General features: G+C 35.7%; 1 non-coding gene across 1 annotated transcript; it reads right to left on the reverse strand.

Annotated features, from left to right (window-relative positions):
* Positions 1-19566: 19566 nt before the first annotated feature.
* On the reverse strand, positions 19567-19730 carry LOC118652374. Its single transcript, XR_004966610.1, has one exon. It is a non-coding gene; the product is annotated as a U1 spliceosomal RNA (small nuclear RNA).
* Positions 19731-20301: the final 571 nt, after the last annotated feature.

The following is a 20301-nucleotide window of genomic DNA, read 5'->3' on the forward strand; positions in this document are numbered from 1 at the left end:
CTATCATTCAAACTTGAAGGGGAAATAAGAAGCTTCACAGACAAAAAAAGGCTAAGGGAGTTTATCACCACCAAGCCAGCAATGCAAGGAATGCTAAAGGGACTGGTATAAAAATAAGAAATAAAAAGCTCAGAAAGAAAACAGCCACACAAAAACAGAAATGCCTACAAACAAGTACCTTTCAATAATAACTTTAAACGTAAACGGACTAAATGCTCCAAACAAAAGACATCAAGTGGCTGAATGGATAAAAAAACATGACCCATACATCTGCTGTCTACAAGAAACCCATCTCATTAGAAGGGACTCACACAGACTGAAAGTGAAAGGATGGAAAAATATCTTTCAGGCAAATGGAAAGGAAAAGAAAGCTGGGGTAGCAATACTTATATCGGACAAAATAGACCTCAAAGTGAAGGCCATAACAAGAGATAAGGAAGGCCACTTCATAATACTAAAGGGATCAATACAACAAGAAGATATAACCCTGGTAAACATATATCCACCCAATGCAGGAGCACCCAAATTCATAAAAAAACTCCTGGAAGATATCAAAGGAGAGATTGACAACAATACAATCATAGTATGGGACTTTAATACACCACTAACAGCACTGGATAAGTCCTATAGACAAACAATCAGCAAAGATACTGCAATCCTAAATGACTCACTAGATCAGATGGACTTAATAGACATCTTCAGAACACTTCACCCCAAAGCCAGGGAATATACGTTCTTCTCAAGTGCTCATGGGACATATTCAAAAATAGACCATATATTGGGTCACAAGCAAAGTATCCCCAAATTCAAGAAAATTGAAATCATAAAAAGCGTCTTCGCAGACCACGATGGCATAATATTAGAAATAAACTACAATAAAAACAACCCAAAATACTCAAACACCTGGAAGCTGAATAGCATGCTATTAAATATTGATTGGGTTACCAATGAAATCAAAGAAGAAATTCGAAACATCCTGGAAACTAATGACAATGAAAACACAACAATCCAAAACCTATGGGACACAATGAAAGCAGTCCTGAGAGGGAAGTTTATAGCTCTACAGGCCTATCTCAACAAACAAGAAAAATGCTAGTAAATCATCTAACTCTACATCTCAAAGAATTAGAAAGAGAGCAACAAGAAAACCCCAGAGTGAGCAGAAGGAAGGAGATAATAAAGATTAGAGCAGAAATAAATGACATAGAGACCAAAAAAACAATACAGAAAATCAATGAAACCAAGAGCTGGTTCTTTGAAAGGATAAACAAGATTGACAAACCTCTAGCCAGACTCACCAAGAAGCAAAGAGAGAGGACCCAAATAAACAAAATCAGAAATGATAGAGGCGAAATAACAACAGACCCCACAGAAATACAAATGATTGTTAAAAAATACTATGGACAGCTCTACTCCAACAAACTAGACAACCTGGAGGAAATGGACAAATTCCTAGAAAAATACAACATTCCAAAACTCAATCAGGAAGAATCTAAAAATCTCAACAGGCCAATAACTATGGAAGAAATTGAAGCAGTCATCAAAAAGCTTCCAGCAAACAAAAGCCCAGGACCAGACGGCTTCACAGGGGAGTTTTACCAAACATTCAAGGAAGAACTGAAATCTATCCTCCTCAGACTACTACAAAAAATTCAAGAGGAAGGAACACTTCCAAGCCCATTCTATGAAGCCAGCATCACCCTAATACCAAAACCAGGTAAAGACAACACAATGAAAGAGAATTACAGGCCAATATCCCTCATGAACATAGATGCCAAAATCCTCAACAAAATCTTAGCAAATCGGATCCAGCAGTACATCAGAAAGATCATACACCATGACCAAGTAGGATTTATCCCAGGGATGCAAGGATGGTACAATATCCGCAAATCAATAAACGTAATACATCACATAAACAAATTGAAAGAAAAAAACCACATGGTCATATCAATTGATGCAGAAAAAGCATTTGACAAAATTCAACACCCATTTTTGATAAAAGCTCTCAGCAAGGTGGGGGTAGAAGGATCATACCTCAACATAATAAAAGCCATATATGACAGGCCCACAGCCAACATCATACTCAATGGACAAAAACTAACACCATTTCCCCTAAGAACAGGAACAAGACAGGGATGCCCCCTCTCACCACTCCTGTTCAACATAGTACTGGAAGTGTTAGCCATTGCAATTCGGCAAGAAGAAGAAATAAAAGGCATCCAAATTGGAAAAGAGGAAGTAAAACTGTCCTTATTTGCAGACGACATGATATTATACATACAAAACCCTAGAGACTCCATCAAAAAGCTACTGGGCTTAATACATGAATTTGGCAATGTAGCAGGATACAAAATTAACCCCAAGAAATCCGAGGCATTTCTATACACCAATAGTGAACTTTCAGAAAGAGAGATTATAAAAACAATCCCGTTTACCATCGCACCAAAAAAATTAAGCTACCTAGGAATAAACTTAACTAAAGAGGTAAAAGACCTCTACTCAGAAAACTACAGGACATTGAAAAAAGATATAGAGGAAGACATAAACAGATGGAAGAACATACTGTGTTCATGGATTGGTAGAATCAACATCATTAAAATGTCCATACTACCCAAAGCAATCTATAAATTCAACGCACTTCCCATTAAAATACCAACGGCATACTTCAGAGATCTAGAATGAACTCTCCAAAAATTCATCTGGAATAAAAAAAGACCCCGAATAGCTGCAGCAATCCTGAAAAAGACCAAAGTAGGTGGGATCTCAATACCAGATATCAAGTTGTATTACAAAGCCACTATTCTCAAAACTGCCTGGTACTGGCACAAGAATAGGCATATAGATCAATGGAATAGAATAGAGAGCCCAGAAATCGGCCCGAACCAATATGCTCAATTAATATTTGACAAAGGAGGCAAGAACATACAATGGAGCCAAGATAGTCTCTTCAATAAATGGTGTTGGGAAAATTGGACAGATATATGCAATAAAATGAAACTAGACCACCAACTTACACCATACACAAAAATAAACTCAAAATGGATAAAGGACTTAAACGTACGACAGGAAACCATAAAAATTTTAGAAGAATCCAAAGGCAACAAAATCTCAGACATATGCCGAAGCAATTTCTTCACTGATACAGCTCCTAGGGCACTTGAAACGAAAGAGAAAATGAACAAATGGGACTACATCAAAATAAAAAGCTTCTGCACAGCAAAAGAAACCATCAACAAAACAACGAGAAAACCCACTGTGTGGGAAAACATATTTGCCAATGTCATATCTGATAAGGGCCTAATCTCCAAAATTTATAGGGAACTCATACAACTTAACAAAAGGAAGATAAACAATCCAATCAAAAAATGGGCAAAGGACCTAAATAGACACCTTTCAAAAGAGGACATTCAGAAAGCCAAGAGACATATGAAAACATACTCAAAGTCACTAATCATCCGAGAGATGCAAATCAAAACAACAATGAGGTACCATCTCACACCTGTCAGACTGGCTATCATCAACAAATCAACAAATGATAAGTGCTGGAGAGGATGTGGAGAAAAAGGAACACTTGTGCACTGCTGGTGGGAATGCAGACTGGTGCAGCCACTATGGAAGACAGTATGGAGTTTCCTTAAAAAACTGAAAATGGAACTCCCATTTGACCCTGTGATCCCACTTCTAGGAATATATCCCAAGAAACCAGAAACACCAATCAGAAAGGATATATGCACCCCCATGTTCATAGCAGCACAATTCACCATAGCTAAGATCTGGAAACAGCCTAAGTGCCCATCAGTAGATGAATGGATTAGAAAACTGTGGTACATCTACACGATGGAATACTATGCTGCTCTAAAAAGGAAGGAACTCTTACCATTTGCAACATCATGGATGGAACTGGAGAACATTATGCTAAGTGAAATAAGCCAGTCAATGAAGGAAAAATACCACATGATCTCACTCATTCATGGATAATAGAGACCATTATAAACTTTTGAACAATAATAGATACAGAGGCAGAGCTGCCTCAAACAGATTGTCAAACTGCAGCAGGAAGGCCAGGGAGGGTTGGGGGGCAGGAGGTAGGGGGGTAAGAGATCAACTAAAGGACTTGTATGCATGCATATAAGCATAACCAGTGGACATAAGACATTGGGGGATAGGGGAGGCTAGGGGACTGTCTAGGGCGGGGGGATAAAATGGACACATATGTAATACCCTTTGTAATACTTTAAGCAATAAAAAAAAATAAAAAATAAAAAAAAAAGAAAATAAAAAAAAAAAAAAAGAAATTATTTGCCCATATGCGTGTGGGTTCATTTCTGGGCTCTCAATTCTGTTCCTTTGGTGTGTCTCCTTTTTTTGTTTGTTTAAAATGCCATGCTAATTTGATTATTGTTGCTTTGTAATGTAATTTGAATTCAGGGAGTATCATACCTGAGGATTGCTTTTATTGATTTTCCCTGGTTCTGTCAAAGCTCCATCACTGTGTAATATTGTTGACAGCCATCTTAAGGCAGAAGTTCCTGATTTACTGTAATTATTTTTCATTCCAAGTAGCCATCAAACCATCACCTCAATAGTCTGAATTTTGACCAATGTCTCAGGAGAACTTCATCTGAAACTCAAAGCTTAGCTGTCTTGTTTTCTGGAACCCGGTCGTTTATGAGAAGATCTTTCACAAAGTTGCTACCAAAGACTTGCAAATTGTTCAGGTGCAAGAACAATGTGGATAGAGCATTGGCCTGCAGACTAAAGGGTCCCGGGTTCAAGTCTGGTCAAAGGCGCATGCCCGGGTTGAGGGCTTAACCCCCAGTAGGGGACATGCAGGAGACAGCTGATCAATGACTCTTTCTCATCACTGATGTTTCTGTCTCTCTCATCCTCTCCCTTCCTTCCTGAAATCAATAAAAATATATTTTAAAAAAAGAACATGCTAATATTCAGGATGAGTAAACATTTCGATGGCACATTCTATATAATAAAAACCTAATATACTAAGTGTCCGGTCATCCGGTGGGCCGTTCAACCAATCAAAGCGTAATATGCTAATGATATGCTAAGGCAACTCAACTGCTTACTATGACATGCACTGACCACCAGGGGGCAGACAGTTGACTGCTCAACCAGTCACTATGACGTGCACTGACCACCAGAAGGTAGACGCTCCGATGGGTAGGTTAGCTTTGCTGCTGGGGTACTGTCGATCAGGGACTGGGCGAGATGGGCCAGACATGCCTTGGAGCCCTCCTGCAGTCCCACCCTGGCTGTCTAACATCCCGTGTCCTTCCCCGGCCCCAATTGTGCACCGGTGGGGTCCCTCAGCCTGGCCTGCACCCTTTCACAATCCGGGACCCCTAGGGGGATGTTGGAGAGCCGGTTTCAGCCCATTGGTGGAACTACTGGTCGCTATGATGCACACAGATGCTCAATGTAGGAATTGCCCCTTAGTGGTCAGTGCGATCCTATAGGAGGGGCACCGCTCAGCTAGATGCTGGGCTCATGGCTGGCCAGCACAGTGGCCATGGCAGGAGCCTCTCCCGCCTCTGCGGCAGTGCTAAAGATGTCAGTTGGACATCCCCTGAGGGCTCCTGGACTGCAAGAGGATGCAGGCCGGACTGAGGGACCTACTCACCCCCCTCCATGTACAAATTTTGTGCACTGGGACTCTAGTTTAATAATGATGATAAACTGAAGTTTATAAAGAAAATGAGTGCCAACATTATGAAGATTGTGAAAATAATGTATTTTTAAAAACCCTAAAAGGAAGGAGGAACCTTTAGACTGGAAACTCACAAAAAACAAAAACAACAAAATAAAACAAATAAACAAGTAAAAAACCTGTCATGTGGAAGAGAGATTAGATTTTTTCTATTTCCTTTAAAATGGCAAATATGTCTAATTTCTGACCATTAGAATGATCCTACATACAATTGTCTGCTTTTTAATGTAGGAAGCCATTTCACTGGAAAAAAATCAAAAGCAAACAATTATATTCTGTAGAGAGGCTATTCCATTAGGTTGGGGATTGTGCTAGATGGTCTCCAAAATTATTTTCAATTTTATATTTTATAATTATATTATTCTTATTTGTTGAGGAACTGAAGTACTAAGACACTGAGAAAGGAGACTCTTGAAGCTGGTTGGATCTTAGAAGCTTCTGTAATAATTTTTAATCTTGGTATGTTCACCTACAATATAATTAACCCTTATTCTAATACTACCACATATCTTTTATTACCTTTAAAATCCCAAGGAACCTAGTGAAGTGGGAAGGAATACCTCTATTCATGTTCTTGGGAACAGATCATAGAAACTTGAATTATGGCAATGATATAATAATAAAAATTATATTAATAATATATGTGCATTAATAATTGTTAATATGTCTTCAGTTAAAAAAAAAACACCCTTCTATATAGCAGTGGTAATACTGTATTATAGCATACTAACTTCACATATTAATTTTTCCTGGATTCATTTTTACCCCTTTTTCTTTTGTATAATAAACTATAATATATGCTCTCAGAAGACCTAAAATCCTCCTACACTTCCTTTGATGAGAATAGAAAAGAAAAACTGCTAATTTGCTTTGAAGTTAATTTTTATTTCACCCTGAGATGCTAAAGCAAACTGCTGAGATATTTTGAAGATTTTCCAGGTTATGCTATGAATATTTTACAAAGTAACAATTGAAAGTTCAAAGTTAAAACAATTTGGGAGGGAAAAGATTAGCAGTTTAACTTCAGTGAAACTGCTTAGAATCACAGTTGGCAGTTTTAAAGATGTTTAATATAATTATTAATCTTTGCAAACAAAATGGCTTAAGTTTTTCTATCTTCTGCTTCAGGAAATATATTTATATACTAACTAAACTCCTGTAATAATTTATTTATAGAACAGTAGTCATTCATTCATTTATTCAATTTATCCTGAGTGCTGCTCTACACCAGTGATTGCTTTGGAATTGGGGGTAAAACTATGCACAGTATATTGGGAATAATAGATTATGAAAAGATCCAAATGCAAATGCATAGAACATTTGATGAAACCAAGAAGGTCAATTTGGTTGGAGCCCGGAATGTGAGTTGGAGGCAGGTATTAGAAATTAGGCTGGTGCAGTGAGCCGGGACAAAATTATGAGAAAAATAGCAAGCTATAAAGTTTAGAGATGAAAGGGTTTTAATCAACAGTGTAATATGATTTCCATGTAAGAAAGGTCACTGTATAAAATAAATCAAATTGGAAACTTGCATGTGCTATGAGATAAGGTGTTTGATGATCTCAACTCTATGAGGGAGGAAATATAGAGAGATGAAGGAAAGAATACATTGATGTGTGTGAGGCAGAGAAAAAAAATAAGAGGCCAGAATCGAAATCCAGGGTAAAGATAATGCCCTCCTGTTTAGGAGAGGGAAACCTTTCTTTCCTTCTAGAGCATTTAGCTGACTGAATAATTAAATTGACACAAGACAGATTAATAGCTAAAAACAAATTTAATATCATATGTACAGGAGCTCCTGAAAAAAAATATTAAACTACAAAGCAGTCAGGAAATTGAGGCTTATATATTCCATCCTGAGCTAAGAAGAAGGGGGTAGGGCTTCAAAAGGAAGGAAGTTAATTCATAGCAAGATGAGAAAAGCAAATGTTCAGTAAATAAATGCCTCCTATGCCATGCGGATAAGTCTTCTGCTATAAAAATTTATCTCTGGTAATAGCTCTCTTCCTGGTGCAGGCCTCCTTTCAAAATTCTTTCAGGCAATAAAGAAAGAGGTTAAAAGCTTTTCCTGTATGACCAGGTAGCTCAGTTGGTTGGAGTGCTGTCCTGATATGCCAGGGTTGTGGGTTCAATCCCTGGTCAGGGCACATACAAGAATCAACCACTGAGTGCGTGAATAAGTGGAATAACAGATGTCTCTCTCTCTCTCTCGCTCTATCTCTCTTCCTAAAATCAGTAAAAAAAAGAAAAGTGGCTTAGAAAATAAAAATAAAATAGGAGTTTCCTAAGCCGGCTGTGTTTTAATTGCCTGTAATTTAAAACAATCAATATGCCAAAATGACACATTTGCGGGGAGGGCAATATGCCAAAGTGACACTTTTGCGCCCCCTCACCTGGATCAGGGAATGAAATAGAAGAGAAAGAGGTAGTGGAGATAAGTCAGTAATTTAGAACAGCATAATTCAATAGAAATATAAATTGTTTAAGTAATTTTACATTTTCTTACAGCTACATTAAAAATTGAAAAAGAAGCTCTAGCTGGTTTGGCTCAGTGGATAGAGCATTGTTTTACGGACTGAAGGATCCCAGGTTTGATTCTGGTGAAGGGCACATGTCCAGGCTGTGGGCTTGATCCCCAGTAGGGGGTGTGCAGGAGGCAGCTAATCAATGATTCTTTCTCATCATTGATATTTCTCTCTCTCTCTCTCCCTCTACTTTTCTCTCTTAAATCAATAAAAAATATATTTAAAAAAAAAAAAAAAAAAAACTAATGGTATTCCAAGAGGAATCCTTGACTATTTGGGGACTCCACTAACATTGCAGCCCCCAGCGGATATCTCAGTCTTATGCTAGTCTAAACTCAGCCTCTCTAGCTCATCAAAATTACCTTTTAAATGTTCCTACCAGTTGATGTTTCCTGTGGCACTTGCCACCTAAACAGATCTTGGCTGTGTTCCGTTCCTGTGGATGCATTTGTCTCTCCAGATTTCAGAAAGACATTTGCCTGTGACCTCAGTTTCCATGGGCCTAAAATAAGTCTTTTTTTTTTTTTTTTTTTTTTTCAGTTTGTCAAACTATTTTTTGTTAGAAGTATGGGTGTGACACATTCCACACTCTTGACATGTTGGAACTGAAACCAGTACTCCTGTTCATTCAGTTTTCATTTGCCCCCTATTTAATTTAACTGTTTCCTGAGGTTGCTCTTTCTAAATGGTCATTTAGAGTTGGGTTCAGCAGGAGGCTTTGTATTTCTATATATACTATCTGGTTAGTATTTTCACTTTCTTTACAATATTTCTATCAAAATCCCATATCTATTTCCAAAGCATGTGCTGTCTAGAACTTAGTATCCAGCCTCCTTTTATTCTGACCATAATTTGCTGAGAAATCAGCCTTTATTCCCTAAATTCTTGTTTCTGTTGAAATTTCTTGTTTTTTTAAATATTTTATTGATTTTTTACAGAGAGGAAGGGAGAGGGATAGAGAGTTAGAAACATCGATGAGAGAGAAACATCGGTCAGCTGCCTCCTGCACACTCCCTACGGGGGATGTGCCCGCAACCAAGGTGCATGCCCTTGCCGGAATCGAACCTGGGACCCTTGAGTCTTCAGGCCGATGCTCTATCCACTGAGCTAAACCGGTTAGGGTGAAATTTCTTGTTTTTGCTGCTTCATGTCTCACTGCCTATAAATCTAATCTTACCAGTAACTTAGATAAGTAAGTAATTTGATCAATTGATTATTTATTTGAGCTAAACTCAATTCGATCAATAAGTTGAAAATCCTATATCATACTCAATGGACATTCATTGCACATTCTAATGGCTTTTAAGCAATATAATGATGAGTATTCAAATTTCAGTTTCTAATTAAACAAATTCTCATCTCTGTACTCTAGAAAGCATAAACCCAAACATGTTGAGAAATTGTGTAAATTGTCTGAAAGAGAGGATAGGTAAAATCTTATTGATTTCAATCTTTTGAGGATTAAGATTACTATTTGAGCCAATTTCCTTCTTATAATTTAAGAAATATCTTATAGTTATATAATATCCAAAAGCATTGTTTGTTACCTCTTTATGTGAACAATTTTAGAATAATTTTGCTGACTTAATCCATGAACAAGAGCATGCTTGCTAATATTTGGCTGCTTCTTTGTGTTCTGCAGTCTTCAAATAACTTTCAATACTGTGTTAGTGTTGGTGACTTCTGTGTCAATGAGGCTGCTTTCCTTCCCTCTGGTGTCGTTAAATGTGGTTGTCTAATATGTGGGAGGAAGTTGCAATTTTCAGTTCACAGTTTATGCAAAACACCCCATCGAGATACCTAACTAGCATAGTTATTCCAATTATTTCTTAGTTTGGATATCTCAAGCAGCTGCCCAACTGACTCACCCTGATCTCAGATGACGGTTAACAAAGCTATCTGGAATGCAAATTACTCAACATTAAAGTTCTTTATGAGAAAAATTAGAACATAGTTATTTATTTCTTTTAAACATCAAGGATAATCAACATTTTAATTTACACTTTTCAGATGCATGTAGTTGTGGTGTTTTACTGTTGATGTACCCTGGCTTTATATGTCCGTGCATGATCTCTCCATTGTACAGAATGAGCAATAATTTTTTACCCCAAACTTTAAAGTATGTTAAATTTTTTCTGCCCTCACCTCACTATTCAAATTTCAGATAAACTAAATGTAAACTGCTATTTTCACTGTATTAATTTAATTTCATAAAAGTCGTTACATGACAGTGAATGAATAAGGATAAGCAGATATCAACGTGGTTTCATATATAGTAGAAACTAGCTTTAAACAATTTGATAAAACCAAAGCACAAGACCTACTTTTATTTTCAGTAAAGGAGTTTATTATTTTCTATTTAAATACATAGGAATCATTAAAATTAAACAACAGACAGGCAGGGCAGCCTATGAAAACATTTTGAGCTCTGGAACCCAGTAAGTTACCACAGTGCTAGGTTATTGGCAAATAAATCATGTCAAGAAAGTTAAATCCCACTTGCAGTTAAATATCAAATGACTGTTTATTTAAAGTTTTACCTGTCTGTTCTGCTACAACTAACAAGAAGGGTAGAACTCCTCTCTTTGGTAGTCATGCACAATCAATTTTCATTTTATTTTTAAAGAATTTGGAGCTGCTTTATGACAAAATATTTAAAAAAAGGGCCTTAAAAGATTGTGTCAAAATACCTTTATTTTTACAGACGAAAGAACATAGCAATAAGGAGGTGGTAATGATTGCTCACATTTATTCAATTAATATAAACATTCTGATACTCAGTCGGTCTGAATCCTTATGCATTTTTCCCACTATATCTCATCACCTCCTCATGCAAAGACAAGTTTCAAGTCAAATCTACCTTGGTAATCAGAATAAATAAAAACTGTCAATTACCTGGTATTTATATTAAATGTTCCCAAATGCAAATATAGAGGACTATTCTGGAGATCTTTTTATTTAAGTCTTTCTTACACTACCAAAATATTAGCTCTTTTTTTATATTTCCTATGTTTAATACTAAGCATTTTTCTAATTAATGAATATATATAATGAAAACTACATATGCACAGTGATGCACAGTGACATGAGGTTAACTAAAATATTAAAATATTTCAAGAGAATTAAAATGTGATTACCTACTATCCTTAGAATTAACTCAGACAACCTGATCTCTGAGACTTTGACCAACCTACTTGGGCAATAGTTAAGGGAAAAAACATAGAATTTGAAATGATGGTCAATGTTGAATGCCACTTCAGTTAATTTATTATCTTTTTTAATATATATATTTGCATTTACTGATTTCAGAGTCAGAGAGAGATAAAAATATCAATGGTGAGAGAGAATCATTGATCAGCTGTCTCTCACAGGCCCCCAGCAGTGATTGAGCCCAAAACCCGGGCATGTGCCCTGACAGGGAATCAAAACTTGACCTAATAGTTCAGAGGTTGACACTCAATCACCAAGCCGTGCTGGCTAGGCAGTTAATGTATCATATTTAACTGCACTTTGTTCCTCCATACATAAAATTTTTCAATGTTATCACCAGACCATCAACCAAAATCAGTAGAGGAGCAAGTTTTTTAATAAAAATAAATAAATAGAGACAGAACCTGGATCTGTGGACTGCCACAGTTATCTTTTTATTTTATTTTATTTGATCATTCTGTTACTTCGTCTTCATAGGATGAATCCAACTGATAATCATTCATCCAGTCAATTATTGGAGTCTTCCAAAAACCATTGCATTATGCAAAGGGAGATATGTTCTCATCACTTTATCTCCCTATTCTGGGCACAAATCATGCCGCTTAGCCTGTGTTCCTTCAGTAGTAGACAGCTCTCTTAGAACCTGGTATAGAAACCAGTTTTGTAGTTACTCGGACAATTACCATCTCTGTGATTAAGCATAAATCTTAAATTATTTGAATTTCAACTTTATTAGCTGTAAATGGATCTCTCAAATATATTTAAAGCCTAATGATTTAATATTCTATCAGTTTTCATTTCAATTTGTTCTCATGCAGAAATGATTCCATTCATCACCAAAACTATATGCTACTTACAATGTGACATTTTTTTAAAATGTGTGGCCAAGGTTTGTCTTTGATTAATGAAACTATATTGTTATATTTATAGAGATGAAAGGACACTAATACAGCATAAGTTTTGTTGAAGTTACTGCGTTCCAAATAATTTAGGAGCATTTTAATTTTTTAACCTCTGGGTAATAATGGATTATTAAAATGTTAGCTAAATTATTGACATCTATAAATATTTCTTCTGCAATTCCAGGAAATTTAATCATGATACTTTGAAAGAAAAGGGAAAGTATTAATTTTCTGTTTTTGAACCCATTTTGCATTTATTATAATTTGGTAATATGATTTAGTGCCTCAAAATGAATGAAACATCTGGACTACACTTTCCACAGATAGTAAGATCACATTAAGATATAACAGCAATTGAATTTTCATAAAATATTTCCTCTTTGCTGCTTGTTTTATTTATTTAAAATTTTGTTTAGTGTCTTTCTTTGATTTTGTTTCAGGGCACACATTGGCTTTTGATATTTCTATCTTATTATTTTCCTATGTACATTACACTAGTTACCACGTGTGTGTTAATGTTTATAAGACTATTAAAAGTTGGTGAGAATACAGCATATTTTAATGCCAAACATGATTTCTATCAATTTTTCTCCAGCTGTGATTTATCTTATTTATTTATTTAAAATTTTTAAAAATACTGTTATTAATTTCAGAGAGAAAGGGAGAGAGAGATAGAAACATCAATGATGAGAATCATTGATCGGTTGCCTCCTGCCCACTACTGGAGATTGAGCCTGCAACCCGGGCAAGTGCTCTTGACTGGAATTGAACCTGGGACCCTTCAGTCTGCAAGCCTACACTTTATCCACTGAGCCAAATCAGCTAGGGCTCCAGCTGTGATTTAAGACTGCCTAGAATGAGATTCTAGGTTTGTCCTTAACTGGCCTTATCTGGTGCCTCAATGTATTTATCTGTAAACTTATACTAATAACCAATGCTGCTGTATTATTTATTGAGTATTAAATGAGTTAAAATATATACATTTAGTAGTAAAATATAATTTAATGAGTGCTTAAAGCCTGAACTATGAATAAAAAGTAGCAAAACTACTTCAATAGAATAGTGTGAAAAACTTTTAAACTATTATTAATTAGCATTTTCTTATATTCTTGAGTCCTATGGTTTTATGTTGGATATATCATCCTGTATCATGTACAGAACACAAAAGAAAAACAATGGCTTGACCTAAAACTGTAGTAAAGACTTTCTTAGGTAGAACATTGCTATGATATGAATGTTGTGTCCCTACAAAATCCATGTTAAATGTTAATGTTCAATGTGATGGTATTATAAGGGCCTTTGGAAGGTGATCATGTCATGAAAGAGGGACCCCCATAAATTGAATTAGTGCTTTTTTGAAAGAGGCCTCGGAGAGGTCCCTTGCCCCTTCCACCACATGAGGATACAAGGAGAAGCCCACAGCCCAACATAGGACCCTCAGGTAACCACACTGGCACTCTAAGCTTGCACTTCCAACTACCAGAATTGTCAGAAATAAATGTCTGTTGCTTAAAAGCTACTTGGTCTGTGGTATTTTGTTATAGCAGCTCAATTGGACTAAAACAAAATTGCTTAATTTGGGCTCTTTAACACTCGGCTGGAGATTGGGCAGCCTTTCCCCACCACAAAGAAATTAGGGATGCTGGGATAAATGACAGAGAGGTACCAGTGGATCAGAAATAAAGTGTATTACTCATTTAGCAAACAGCAAAATATTTCTGCAAGTTTTCTACGTGGAACTCAGTTTCCATGCGGGTAAAAGAGGAAGAAGAGAGCGCGGTTGGGTTTCCTGGGCTTTATTTGTGTTTATGGGTTGGGACTAGATCAGGGTTCATGTGCAAGCCAATATTTATACACTTCCCCTGATGTGGGGCAAAAGGGCAGTGAAAGCTGTCTGCAGAAAAACATCAAAAATGCAGTTCCCCTTCTAGATACAGAGAACCGACTGAGGGTTGCTAGCTGGGAGGCAGGTGGAAGGCGGGTGAAAAACGTGAAGAGATTAAAAAATACAAATAGGTAGTTATAAAATAGTCATAGGGCTGTAAAGTACAGCATAGGGAATATAACCCACAATATTGTAATGACCGTACGGTACCAGGCAGGTACTAGAATTATAACAGGGGATCATTTCGTAAAGTATCTAATTGTCTACCTTCCATGCTGTACACCTGAAGCTAATATAAAATAGTATTGAATGTCAACTGGAATTGAAAAATAAAATTGAAATAGAATTGAATCCGACTCTATTCCAAACCAGCACCAAGATATTCTGTACTTTATTTGGAAAAAGAAAGTGAGTGGCTCCTCGGCTACAAGGAGAAGAGGAGAAGCCGCGGTTAGACAGAGTGTAAGGCGATTCTTTAGAAAGTGGGTCCATAATAAACAAATAGTTTCTCCTTAAAGTTAATTAAATAAATGTAAGTGACAAAATATTTTCCACCTAGCAGACAGGCCAAGAAAAATTAATCATACAAAGAAAAATACAAGGCCCCATATTGTTTGTGGTGAGGTAAAGAAAACCTAATGGCTAAAATTGTTATTGAGTTTTCTCTTAATTGCAGTAACCACTTTTAAATGAAAAAAAATACATAAAATCCTATTAACAATAGTAGCAGAAACTAAAATAAAAATTTAACAAAAGGTACATATTGTATTACCATTAAATCGACATACAAAACCTCTGGACAAATGGTGAGACTTTTCATGTTTCTGGATGAGAATATTTAAGCAATAAAAATATAGACTATCTCAGAATTATGAAAATATATAAGTATGTTTTAATAAAAATCTGCTAAAGCCATGAAAATAACTCAAAAATTGGCAAAATCCATTACAACTAAAGCACAAGTAAAGTAAAAGCAATCCCTCATTTGGTATTTTATCATATAAAAAATAAGAATAAAAAATAATCATACAATAAAATGAAAATAATATGATCAAGGCTCTATAGCAATGATTTCACCAATGGGAAAAAATCTTGAAAACAACATGAATACCTACTGTGGAAGGAGCGGTGGATGGAGGATGGTAAGCTCACACTGGAATATTAAGCTGTTGTCTAACTGAATGAGTTAGAGCCTGGGGGGTTTGCGTACAGTGTGCATTTTATTTTATTTATTTATTTTGAAACTTTATTGTTAAAAGTATTACATATGTCCCCTTTCCCCCCCTTCTAGCCTGCCCTACTCTCCACCTCAGGCCTTCACCACCCTATTGTCGGTGTCCATGGGTTATGCATATACGCCTACAAGTTCTTTGGTTGATCTCTTCCGGCCCACCCACCCTTCCTCGCCTTCCCTCTGAAGTTCAATAGTCTGTTCCATGCTTCTGTGTCTCTGGATCTATTTTGTCCATCAGTTTATTTTTTTCATTAGATTCCACATATGAGTGAGATCATGTGATACTTGTCTTTCTCTGACTGGCTTATTTTGCTTAGCATAATACTCTCCAGGTACATCCATGCTGTTGCAAATGGTAAGAGTTCTTCCTTTTTTACAGCTGTACAATGTGCATTTTAAATAAGAAACATTAAGTTAAAGGGTAGTGTGTATAATGTTATGTCATAGTTTAAATAAATAAGAACAAAATTTATACATAATTGAATTTTTCTAAACATGGAAAATGTAAGTTGCCATCTTTTGTATCAGCTATCCACTTAATGAACAGAGTTTTCATATGTTCTTAAAAATGAGCAAATAAACATAAAAATAGAGGTAAAGTTGTGAGTAAAAATTTACATTAAACTACTGTAGGTGTTGGTTTAACTACCAAAAGGAGTTACTCTCAGCCTTTTTAACTATTTAGGTTATTGACAGTCATACTCTCTTAACGAAAATAAAAGTACAACTTTTCATCACTGAGAGCCTTTAAATAATTTTAAAATGTAATTGTCAAGATAGGGTTAAGCAAAAATTCTCCCTTTTAGCTACAGAAAAATAAACTGGTTAATGTAAATGAAGTAATTATAATGATTTGAAGTTTAAACTGAAGAGAGTAACACAGACTAATCTACTTTATATTTTTATAAAAGTCTTATATACTTTTACTGTAGAATCAAAACCAAGCCTATTTATTCTCTTTTAGTACCCAAGTAGACATAGAAAGGTATAAAATAAAGACAGATTTGGAGGTTTTCGTCCAAATAAATCTTAGCAATTTACACAGCAGCCTCAGGATCACATTATAAACAGTATTCCAAATTTTGTTCTCCCAAATTTTTACTGGAAAAATATCAGAATGTTAGAGCATATTTTGTACCTAGTTTTGACATATTTACTTATATCATCTTGTCAGAAAGGCTCAGGTTTAGAAATCCGAGTTGAGTAAAGACATTTATTTCAATGTCTGGCCACTACAATTTTTCACGAAATATTGTTATTGTATAAGTTCCTACTGTACATTACAAGTCATTTGCCAAGCTTGCACATTGATGCAGCATCTTATTAGGTAAACTGCCAGTACTAATATTCTCTCTTTATTTGTTACAAATTTTTGCATAATAATAGATTGTAACTCTATTGGTTTTTGTGTTTAAAGATTTAGCAGATGAAATAAAATGAATAGGTATGGTATCTGTTATCAAATTTAGTGTTTATTACAAATTCAGAAAGATGTTAAACATGTTGTCAACTTTGAGAGTTTTATTAACTTAAAACACAATGATTATATTGCTCTTCAATTTATCTTTTTTTAAGGTACACCTTTGATGTCATTGAAAATTAAAGATATTCTCCCTTTCAAATACAAGTTGAGCAGGAGGAAATTAAATGTTTTTGGTGTACATGTCCTCTCATTACATACTATTGCTTTATTTCCATACCATTTTTAGTTAGAAGTTATGCAGAAAAAAACACATCAAATTTAAAAAATAGAAAATCATCTCTTTATGCAAGATCATTTTTGTCTTATAGTAGTATATGTAATTTATATCTCATCATTTGCTTAGAAATGAAATATTTGAAAATGTAGATAACAGAAATAATTTCTTATGAGTTCCTTTTATAAGTATTTAATAGATATATGACTCAAGGTTTGAAGAACTTTTTTAAGAATATATTTTTACTAAGATTGTCGTGCACTGGTTGGGGGAGGTACCTCAGCCCAGCCTTCCCTCTCTCACAGTCTGGGAGCCCTCAGGGGATATCCTACTGGTGGCTTAGGCCTGCTCCCCACGGGGAGAGGGCGTAAGCCACAGTCTGGCCTTCCTCTGTGGTAGGCGACCTAGTGGGCCCATCAGGGGAAGGTGCTGCCCCCATTACCCCACAGCGGCTGCCACTGCCGGCCACTGTGGCTGCCTGCTCTCGGCCCTGGCAGCCAAAGCAGCTTTATTCAGAAGGACTTCCAGAAGGACGTTTGGCTGTCCAGTCTAATTAGCATATTATGCTTTTATTATTATAGATTGATTTCAGAGAGGAAGGGCGAGGGATAGAGAGATAGAAACATCAATGATGAGAGATAATCATTTATTGGCTGACTCCTGTGCGCCCCCGCACTGAGGATCGAACCGACCACCCCAGCAGGTGCCCTTGGCCCTAATTAGACCTGGGACCCTTCAGTCTGCAGACTGATGCTGTATCTACGGGGCCAAACCAGCTAGGGCAAGGCTTGACAAATTTTTAAATATCTGTATATTAGAATACACAAAGGAAAGAGATCATTTTTAAAACTATTATACCTTTAAATACCATGGGTGGTGGGGTTAGTAAAGATTAAGGAAGATCAAATATATGGTGATGGAGGATGATTTGACTTTGAGTGGTGGGATGCAATGCCAGGCTCATGTATTGCAGAGGTATACACTTAAAACCTCTATAATCTTTTTAACCAGTGTCACCCCAATAAATTTAATAAAAATAAACTGATGAAAGTTTCAGGAGAAAAGTTCCCAAGATACCAAGTTCTAAGCAATTATTTTATATTCTAAAAGTAAAATATTGATGTATTTTTTCTCATAGACTCTTATTATTATGGTTTCTTTTCTTCCTAATCTTTGTTAAAAACATGTTTTCATAAAATGAAATTGGGAGAGATTACATTATTGAAATAAAATTTAACAATAACTAAAATAATTAATAAATGAAAATAAATATAATTTTCTATTATCAAAATATAATGCTAATGTTTACAAAACTGAGCAAAATATTCACTTTTAAGATGATCATACTAATAGTTACAATTAATAACAAACTTTCCAAATGCCTCCAAGTATAAAAAGATTTGCACATCATCATAACAATCAAATCCACAAATTATTACTTTTTAATTTTACATTCTACAAAGTAACATAACCTTAGATACTTTGCCTATGTGTGTCTAACAGTATTAATGTACATGTATGTGGACCTACACTGAAATATCATATGCTTTATAACAAATTAATAACTTGTTCTTTTTTTAACTTCTAAGATAAAAAGAAATAATATTTAGCATTTTTCATGTTTGATGCAAAGTACTTCAAAAATATATTTTAGTTGTATAGTCAAAATATATTAATACACTATTGTATTGACTTGGTAAAAACAAAACAAAACAAAACAAAACTAAACAAAACAAACAAAAAACCAAAAAACAGCCCTGGCCTGTGTGGCTCAATTAGTTGGCCATTGTCCCATGCACTGAAAGTTTGTCAGTTAGATTCCCAGTCAGGGCACATGCTCAGGTAACAGGCTCAGTTCCTGGGAAGGGTGAATGCAAGAGGCAACCAATAGATGTTCTTTATATATTTTAGATACAAACTCTCTTCCTGTTGTGTGTGGTACAAATATTGTTTGTCTATTTGTAGCTTATTTTTAAAATTTTATTTACTAAAACTTATTGAGATATTTTATATATCTGTCTAGGTGCATTTGAATTACAATTATTTTGTTCTAGGAATTAATCTTTTTTGAAGGCTTTAAAGTTTATTATGAAAAAGTTGAACATAATGTCTTATAGTTATTTTTTTAAATTCTTATAGTATTTTACTTCTGCTTCCTTTGTCACTTTTTTAATTTATTTATTTGTGGGCTCCTTTGGAATGTTAATCAAGTCTCTGTACCTGTGCTGCTTTATTTCTCAAGATGCTTTATTTCTCGGTATGGTTCTTTGTGTTTTGGCGTGTGTGTGTGTGTGAGTGTGTGTGTACTGAGTGTGTTCATAGCTTTTGGGAACTGAATATGTGGGACTGACCAAGCCTGATTGTGTTGGTTTATTTTTGTTTTTCTTCCAGGGGAGAGCATGGATGATGTGCCCTCACCACCATAAATTATGCAGCCGAGTTCTCCATATTTTGGGAAGTAGCAGGGGTCAGCACATTCTGCAGAAATAGATAAACCTCACCCTGGGAAAACCACCTTCCTGATCATGTCATTTCCCCTGTCAGGTAAGTGTGTGTAGTGGGCTCTTCTATGGTTGATTTTCAATAGATTTTAATCTGTTCTGGGGGCCCCACCAGTGCTTGAGTGACATCAGAGCACTCCCCGAGTGTTAACCTGTGTCCAGACTTAGGACATAACGTATTATGAAATGTGGTAAACTATAGCATGTGATAATTTGCTGGATAAATGATCAAATGTGTATAAAAATCTTGGACCCTATGAGGATTGGCCATCAAACGTGCTCAGTCAGAACTTGTTTTTAGATGCCATCCAACCTTGCTAGAACGCAGCTTAATCTGCTCTTGGTCCTACGCAGAGTGAAATGAGGAACCTATTATTATAGTGCAAACCAAGTCCTCAAAATTCAATTAATGCACAAACTCTACTTTAAATAATTTATCCACAAAAAATTACAAGCTATTCAAGCCAATCAATCCTTCTGTGAGTGACTTCTTATTATTATATTGGCACAGATGAGAGGGAGGGTCCACTGTTTTATGTGATCCATGCTTGAAAGCAGTTTGTCTTGATTCAATGCGACAGGCATTTCTGTTGTCACATAATGGGAAACATGTTGATATTCA

Source organism: Myotis myotis, unplaced genomic scaffold (assembly GCF_014108235.1).
Source record: "Myotis myotis isolate mMyoMyo1 unplaced genomic scaffold, mMyoMyo1.p scaffold_m19_p_3, whole genome shotgun sequence".
NCBI classification, from domain to species: domain Eukaryota; kingdom Metazoa; phylum Chordata; class Mammalia; order Chiroptera; family Vespertilionidae; genus Myotis; species Myotis myotis.